This window comes from Anomaloglossus baeobatrachus, unplaced genomic scaffold, assembly GCF_048569485.1.
Source record: "Anomaloglossus baeobatrachus isolate aAnoBae1 unplaced genomic scaffold, aAnoBae1.hap1 Scaffold_80, whole genome shotgun sequence".
Lineage (NCBI taxonomy): Eukaryota > Metazoa > Chordata > Amphibia > Anura > Aromobatidae > Anomaloglossus > Anomaloglossus baeobatrachus.
In genome coordinates this window covers 743,644-752,668 of record NW_027445184.1, presented here as the reverse complement: position 1 = coordinate 752,668, position 9,025 = coordinate 743,644, and the positions used below count along the sequence as shown (strand labels likewise).

The 9,025-nt window shown below is 42.8% G+C and overlaps 1 pseudogene; it reads right to left on the bottom strand.

Moving 5' to 3' along the window:
• Nucleotides 1-6,179: 6,179 nt before the first annotated feature.
• On the bottom strand, nt 6,180-6,382 carry LOC142288255 (U2 spliceosomal RNA; annotated as a pseudogene).
• Between the last annotated feature and the right edge of the window lie 2,643 nt (nt 6,383-9,025).

Here is a 9,025-nt window from a genome sequence, read left to right as displayed (position 1 = left end):
TAAGTAGAAATCCACTAAAAGTTTTGTTTGGTTATCTTGCAATCCCGAGATAATCGTCTCCATGCTCCAAATCCATTTTAAAGCCATTTTTAAGGCATTTCGCGCATACATGAAATGAACACATTTTTCTCCAAAACTATAACAGATGCAAGCTTGTCCTGTTTGGTGGAGATGATATTTAATAAAATAAGTAGAAATCCACTAAAAGTTTTGTTTGGTTATCTTGCAATCCCGAGATAATCGTCTCCATGCTCCAAATCCATTTTAAAGCCATTTTTAAGGCATTTCGCGCATACATGAAATGAACACATTTTTCTCCAAAACTATAACAGATGCAAGCTTGTCCTGTTTGGTGGAGATGATATTTAATAAAATAAGTAGAAATCCACTAAAAGTTTTGTTTGGTTATCTTGCAATCCCGAGATAATCGTCTCCATGCTCCAAATCCATTTTAAAGCCATTTTTAAGGCATTTCGCGCATACATGAAATGAACACATTTTTCTCCAAAACTATAACAGATGCAAGCTTGTCCTGTTTGGTGGAGATGATATTTAATAAAATAAGTAGAAATCCACTAAAAGTTTTGTTTGGTTATCTTGCAATCCCGAGATAATCGTCTCCATGCTCCAAATCCATTTTAAAGCCATTTTTAAGGCATTTCGCGCATACATGAAATGAACACATTTTTCTCCAAAACTATAACAGATGCAAGCTTGTCCTGTTTGGTGGAGATGATATTTAATAAAATAAGTAGAAATCCACTAAAAGTTTTGTTTGGTTATCTTGCAATCCCGAGATAATCGTCTCCATGCTCCAAATCCATTTTAAAGCCATTTTTAAGGCATTTCGCGCATACATGAAATGAACACATTTTTCTCCAAAACTATAACAGATGCAAGCTTGTCCTGTTTGGTGGAGATGATATTTAATAAAATAAGTAGAAATCCACTAAAAGTTTTGTTTGGTTATCTTGCAATCCCGAGATAATCGTCTCCATGCTCCAAATCCATTTTAAAGCCATTTCTAAGGCATTTCGCGCATACATGAAATGAACACATTTTTCTCCAAAACTATAACAGATGCAAGCTTGTCCTGTTTGGTGGAGATGATATTTAATAAAATAAGTAGAAATCCACTAAAAGTTTTGTTTGGTTATCTTGCAATCCCGAGATAATCGTCTCCATGCTCCAAATCCATTTTAAAGCCATTTTTAAGGCATTTCGCGCATACATGAAATGAACACATTTTTCTCCAAAACTATAACAGATGCAAGCTTGTCCTGTTTGGTGGAGATGATATTTAATAAAATAAGTAGAAATCCACTAAAAGTTTTGTTTGGTTATCTTGCAATCCCGAGATAATCGTCTCCATGCTCCAAATCCATTTTAAAGCCATTTTTAAGGCATTTCGCGCATACATGAAATGAACACATTTTTCTCCAAAACTATAACAGATGCAAGCTTGTCCTGTTTGGTGGAGATGATATTTAATAAAATAAGTAGAAATCCACTAAAAGTTTTGTTTGGTTATCTTGCAATGTTGAGGTAATCGTCTCCATGCTTCAAATGCTATTAAAACCCATTTTTAAGGCATTTCGCGCATAAATGAAAAGAACACATTTTTCTCCAAAACTATAACAGATGCAAGCTTGTCCTGTTTGGTGGAGATGATATTTAATAAAATAAGTAGAAATCCACTAAAAGTTTTGTTTGGTTATCTTGCAATCCCGAGATAATCGTCTCCATGCTCCAAATCCATTTTAAAGCCATTTTTAAGGCATTTCGCGCATACATGAAATGAACACATTTTTCTCCAAAACTATAACAGATGCAAGCTTGTCCTGTTTGGTGGAGATGATATTTAATAAAATAAGTAGAAATCCACAAAACGTTTTGATTGGTTATCTTGCAATCCCGAGATAATCGTCTCCATGCTTCAAATCCTCTTAAAAGTAATTTCTAAGGCATTTCGCGCATAAATGAAATGATCACATTTTTCTCCAAAACTATAACAGATGCAAGCTTGTCCTGTTTGGTGGAGATGATATTTAATAAAATAAGTAGAAATCCACTAAAAGTTTTGTTTGGTTATCTTGCAATCCCGAGAAATTTGTCTCCATGCTTCAAATCCTCTTAATAGCCATTTCTAAGGCATTTCGCGCATAAATGAAATGATCACATTTTTCTCCAAAACTATAACAGATACAAGCTTGTCCTGTTTGGTGAAGATGACATTTAATAAAATAAGTAGAAATCCAGTAAAAATATCGTTTGGTTATCTTGCAATCCCGAGATAATCGTCTCCATGCTTCAAATCTGAGAGCCATGACTTGTTCATCTTGGTTCTTTTACAAACACAGCGAGGGGACTCCAACCACAGTCTCCCTTGTTTCCACTAATTGGGCCACACACACCCCTTTTGACTGGCATCAGTTGACATCCCCTTTACAAAATGAAAAAGATGCTTTGCATGAAGCACTCTCAAAAATACGCGTGCCTTTCGCCTCCCCTGGCTTACCCAGGGGAAGAAAAGTCCTCTGATAGCCATGACTTGTTCATCTTGGTTATTTTACAAACACAGCGAGGGGACTCCAACCACAGTCTCCCTCATTTCCACTAATTGGGCCACACACACCCCACTTGACTGTCATCAGTTGACCCCCCTTTTCAAAATGAAAAAGATGCTTTGCATGAAGCACTCTCAAAAATACGCGTGCCTTTCGCCTCCCCTGGCTGACCCAGGGGAAGAAAAGTCCTCTGAGAGCCATGACTTGTTCATCTTGGTTCTTTTACAAACACAGCGAGGGGACTCCAACCACAGTCTCCCTCTTTTCCACTAATTGGGCCACACACACCCCACTTGACTGGCATCAGTTGACCACGCTTTTCAAAATGAAAAAGATGCTTTGCATGAAGCACTCTCAAAAATACGCGTGCTTTTCGCCTCCCCTGGCTGACCCAGGGGAAGAAAAGTCCTCTGAGAGCCATGACTTGTTCATCTTGGTTCTTTTACAAACACAGCGAGGGGACTTCAACCACAGTCTCCCTCTTTTCCACTAATTGGGCCACACACACCCCACTTGACTGGCATCAGTTGACCCCCCTTTTCAAAATGAAAAAGATGCTTTGTATGAAGCACTCTCAAAAATACGCGTGCCGCCTCCCCTGGCTGACCCAGGGGAAGAAAAGTCCTCTGAGAGCCATGACTTGTTCATCTTGGTTCTTTTACAAACACAGCGAGGGGACTCCAACCACAGTCTCCCTCGTTTTCACTAATTGGGCCACACACACCCCACTTGACTGGCATCAGTTGACCCCCCTTTTGAAAAAGAAAAAGATGCTTTTCATGAAGCACTCTCCAAAATATGCATGCCTTTTGCCTCCCCTGGCTGACCCAGGGGAAGAAAAGTCCTCTGAGAGCCATGACTTGTTCATCTTAGTTCTTTTACAAACACAGCGAGGGGACTCCAACCACAGTCTCCCTCGTTTCCACTAATTGGGCCACACACACCCCACTTGACTGGCATCAGTTGACCCCCCCTTTTCAAAATGAAAAAGATGCATTGCATGAAGCACTCTCAAAAATGTGGTTGCACTATGTATGGAGTTCCATTCTTCCTTGTTTTTATTTGTCATGTTTGTCATGTCTGATCAACTGGTTACATTATGTCTGATTACTTTGTCTAACCGTTTTTTCTCCCCTTTCTTTACCTTGCAGGTTCCCATAGTCACGTGAAATATCTCTGCTACACTTGATTACGGCTCACTAGTCACTATAGGATGTCTTGTATCTAAAATCACACTCTCACCCGTCAGCACTCTATAAGTTTGTATAAGGTATGCACTTACATATCCGGTCCTCCATAGGTTTTTCCACTTATGTAACACTATCCCTATGATCACTCAAAGCTCATGCCCTTGTAGTCAATTACAGCCTCCCCTCTTCCCCCTCCCCTTCTCCCTTTCCATCTATAATTTTGCCAGTACAATATTAGTTTACATTAGGCACACACTTACATATTCCATTCCTTAGTGACTTATTGTAATTCACATTCGGATACAAATCCCTATGCCTGCCCCATTACAACATTCATACCTACTTGACCCTATCCTGATACCCCTTGTCTCACCTTGTTGGTCCTTACACCTGTTATCCTGTCCTTTCCTGTGTCTGTCTTGTCATACAACACATTTTATCATATCCCTTGTGCTCCTTATTACCCATCCTGCCTGTTAGAATTATGTCCATTTATGCCAATGTAATCATACTGTTGCACACATATCTGTTTCTTATACCTATACAGCTCCTGGCGTTTACCGCCTGTGTTTACTATCAACCCCTCCTGTTGTTGCGTCAGCGTGCATTCACCGCTGCCTAACTGCGTCTCACTCCCTTTCATTAGGAAGTGAGCGTAGCCTTTTCTCCGTTCTGCACATGCGCGACGTTAAACACAAATGTGCATGCGCAGGCGTGCGTTCCATTAGCCTTACTGTGTTCCACTCCCTTACAGGAATTGGCACAGCTATTACTAAGGTCGCACATAAAAGAACCAACGGCCACCACTGCACACAGCTGACTCCACCACAGGAGACCCACTTCTACACCAACGCAGGTAAGACAGGATCGGCATCTCTATGCTCCTGTTACAATCAGGCTCAGTCACCATGTGATAACGCTCCCAACTCTTTAGTTGCAGGCTCCTTTTGCTTCACCTCCATTGGCTGTGCTGCCATTTCCTCTCCCCCCTGGAAGGTATACTTTATTACACTATTTTCCTGTTTCCCTCTTCCCCCTTTTATCATAACCTACCTTTATTTACAATTGTGGGGTATCTATACGCTATTTACATCATAGTTTTATTCATTAATACTGAAGGGAAGAGTGCTCGTGAGAGTGTTGAACTGCGGAGAGCAAGAGGTTAAGATGCCCCAATTTGCCATTATTGATAAGCTGTTCACAGTATATACACATGCTATCCAAGCAGCAGCATCCACCATTACTGCACCCCACCAAGTCAGTGACAGCTCACCAAGTCAGCCAGAGGAGTGGTGTCAGGAATTACACGTAGGTACTGACTCCACACCTTCACATCACAAGAAGGGGGTCTACAGGGTAGTGCAAGAATACGAGCAAGTCTTTAGCAAACATCCGCTAGACTTTGGGAGAATAAAAGGGGTCCAACAATACATCCCCACAGGTGCACATTCACCTATCAAAGAGAGATATAAGCCAATACCACCTGCACATTACCAGTGTACCAAGGACATGTTGAGCAACATGAAGGAGGCTGGGGTTATCCGTAACAGTTGTAGCCTCTGGGCAGCTCCGTTGGTACTGTTAAAGAAGAAGGACGGCACCACTCCCGCGTATTGAGGAATCGCTAGCTACATTGAGAACTGCAAATTATTTTTCTACCCTTGATCTCACTAGTCGCTATTGGCAAGTGTCCATTGCTGAGGCAGACCGGGAGAAGACCGCCTTCGCCACCCCGATGGGTCTCTGCAAGTTCAAAAGCATGCCCTTCGAGCTGTGCAATGCGCCAGGAACCTTCCAGAGGCTGATGGAATGCTGCCTCGGACACCGTAACTTTGAAACGGTACTTCTATACCTAGATGATGTTATTGTTTATTCTAAAGCAAACAAGATTTTAGGGTGTATAAAAAGAGAGATTAGATCCCGTGATCCCAACGTATTGTTACCCCTCTATAAATCACTTGTAAGGCCACAACTGGAATATGGGGTAGAGTCTTAAGAAGGTTGATGACCATTGGTTTTGGCTTGGGCGTTTGGGCGTATCTTCCTGCATCGGTACAAGCTGCAGGACTCCTTGAAGGTTTCCGCTTCAAAGGCAGGGCCTTGATCTGTGAGGACTCTCTCTGGGTAGCCATGAGGTCTGCAGAATTGTGCTTGGAAGACCTTCACTGCAGTATGGGCTATTTGATCTTTGACAGGTGCCACAACCATAAATCTTGAGTAGTTGTCTACCATCGTAAGTGCATACGTGTATCCATTCCTGCTTGGTGTGAGTTTGGCAGCATTCCAAAAAAAAAGGGTGAAAGTGTGAAAAGTGAATGGGCCAAATTGAGGTGCATATGAAGTTGTTTGCTTTCTTTCAATTCACTAATCGGGCTCATTTGAATCAGGTGAATTGAGTTCTGCTTTTGGAAACTGGGTTAAGAAGGGGTGCACCAGTCCTGGAGGCACTGCAATACTAGGTCAATGCGTGGAGTGGACAGAGCAAGCTCTTTTTCCATCTCCCTGTTCTATAAATCTATTTAATATATGGTCCCCAGATAGGGGACGTATCAGATATTAAACTGATAAGAACAGATTTTTTTTTTTTTCTGTGCATCGGTAGGACTTAAAAACAAAAAAGGTGATCGCCTCCCATTGCCTGGGAAACGTCCAGGAACAAGAGGGTTATGTGTCACCAGAAGGCACACACACTCCCCCAAGCCTAGCAGTCGTGCAATCCCAGGCACCTTCCAGCACCGACCAAGGTAGCGTCCTCCGATACTACACTTGATCTTAGCCAAAAGGCCAAGAAGCGATAACCCGCTGAGTGGCACCCAGGCTTATGCCGGACACATCTTAGGGAGAGGGAGACAAATCCATGCCTACAGAAGACAATTTGTCACCCAAGCCAACCCTTGAAAAGGCTGTTTTGCAGAGCAAAAACAAGAAGAGTGGTGCGTTTTGCAGCCGCCGCAAACTGCAATGAATCTGAATAACTCCTCTTTTTGGGCAGAAGCACCTCCCCTCCCCCTTGCAGTCTTTCCAATTCATGATACAAAAAGACGGACGGACCGGACAGGACAGGCTGCCTGACTTTCCGTCACTGCCACCCTTTGCCATCCTTACCCGTAGAAAGCCCTTTCATTATCACCAAACCCTAATCTTTTCCCTTCCCTTCCCAGCCCCCAATCCCTGCCCTCTGTACCCCTCCCACCATTCGCATCCCTTCCCCTGTCATCCCCCTACCACCCGGGAAAAAAAGTGCTTGCCCCCTCCTTCCACTAGCCCACCATCCCACCCAAAGAGCAACTTCTGCTGCGCAGCTGGCTTTCTAGGCAGCAGCGCTATTGTGATGTCAGCGGGGGGCATTATGACAAGCCAGTGTTCCGTCTCTTCATGTTGTGCACTGTTCAAATGGAAAATACATCAACAGGCAGACTACAGAAAAGCTTATTAACAAAGGTTAGAGAGGAGCTTTCTCAGAGGGCTTTTTACAGTTTGTCTATTCCCAATTAGCCGTTTGCTTGCAGTCTTTCCAATTCAAGATACAAAAAGACGGACGGGCAGGACAGGACAGGACTTGCTTGTATTCTTGCACTACCCTGTAGACCCCCTTCTTGTGATGTGAAGGTGTGGAGTCAGTGCCTACGTGTAATTCCTTACACCACTCCTCTGGCTGACTTGGTGAGCTGTCACTGAATGGGTGGGGTGAAGTAATGGTGGATGCTGCTGTTTGGATAGCATGTGTATCTACTGTGAACAGCTTCTCAATGGTGGCAAATCGTGGCAGCTTAACTTCTTGCTCTCTGCAGGTCAACACTCTCACGGGCACTCTTCCCTTCCGTATTAATGAATAAAACTATGATGTAAATAGAATATAGATACCCCACAAATGTAGATAAAGGTAGGGTATGGGAAAAGGGGGAAGAGAGTAAAAGGAAAATAGTATAATAAAGTATACCCTCCAGGGGGGAGAGGAAATGGCAGCACAGCCAGTGGAGGTGAAGCAAGAGGAACCTGCAACTAAAGAGTTGAGAGCGTTATCACATGGTGACTGAGCCTGATTGTAACGGGAGCATAGAGGTGCCGATCCTGTCTTACCTGCGTTGGTGTAGAAGTGGGTCTCCTGTGGTGGAGTCAGCTGTGCAGTGTGACCGTAGTAATAGCTGCGCCCACTTCCTGTATGGGAGTGGAACGCAGTGAAGCTAATGGAACGCATGCCTGCGCATGCGCATTTGTGTTTAAAATCTCGCATGCGCAGAACGGTGGAAAGGCTGTGCTCACTTCCTAATGAAAGAGAGTGATATGCAGCTAGGCAGTGGTGAATGCATGATGACACAACAACAGGAGGGGTTGATAGTAAACACAGGAGATAAGCGCCAGGAGCTATATAGGTATAAGAAACGGATATATGTGTAACAGTATGATTACATTGGCATAAATGGACATAATTCTAATAGGCAGGACAGGTAATAAGGAGCACAAGGGATATGCTAAAATGTATTGTGTGACAAGAAAGATACAGGAAAGGACAGGATAACAGGTGTAGGGACCAACAAGGTATGAAAAGGGGTATTAGGATATGGTAAAGTAGGTATGAATGTAGTAATGGGGCAGGCATAGGGAATTGTGTGCGAATGTGAATTACAATAAGTCACTAAGGAATGGAATATGTGAGTGTGTGCCTAATGTAAACTAATATTGTACTGGCAAAATTATACATGGAAAGGGAGAAGGTGAGGGGGGAGGCTGTTTTTGACTACAAGGGTATGAGTTATGAGTGATCATAGGGATAGTGTTACATAAGTGGAAAAACCTATGGACGACCAGATGTGTAAGTGCATACCTTAAACAAACCTATAGAGTGCTGACGGGTGAGAGTGTGATGTTAGATACAAGACATCCTATAGTGAATAGTTAGCTGTAATCAAGTGCAGCAGGGATATTTCACGTGACTATGGGAACCTGGAAAGTAAAGAAAAGGGAGAAAAAAAGGTTAGACAAGGTAATCAGACATAATGTAACCAGTTGATCAGACATGACAAATAAAAAACAAGGAATAATGGAACTACATACATAGTGGAATTACATATAGTGTGAACACGGAAAAGAACCGGGCGTTAGAAAAAATGTGCACGGCCCAATGTATCAAGTCTGTACTTCATATTTATGATTTAAGCCCTTGGGTTCTAACGTGACCAGAGTACATATCCAGAAAGATTCCCTTTCTTTGAGCTAAGCACAAGTCAACAATACGTTGTAAGCAAATTCTATTACCAGTCCCACACC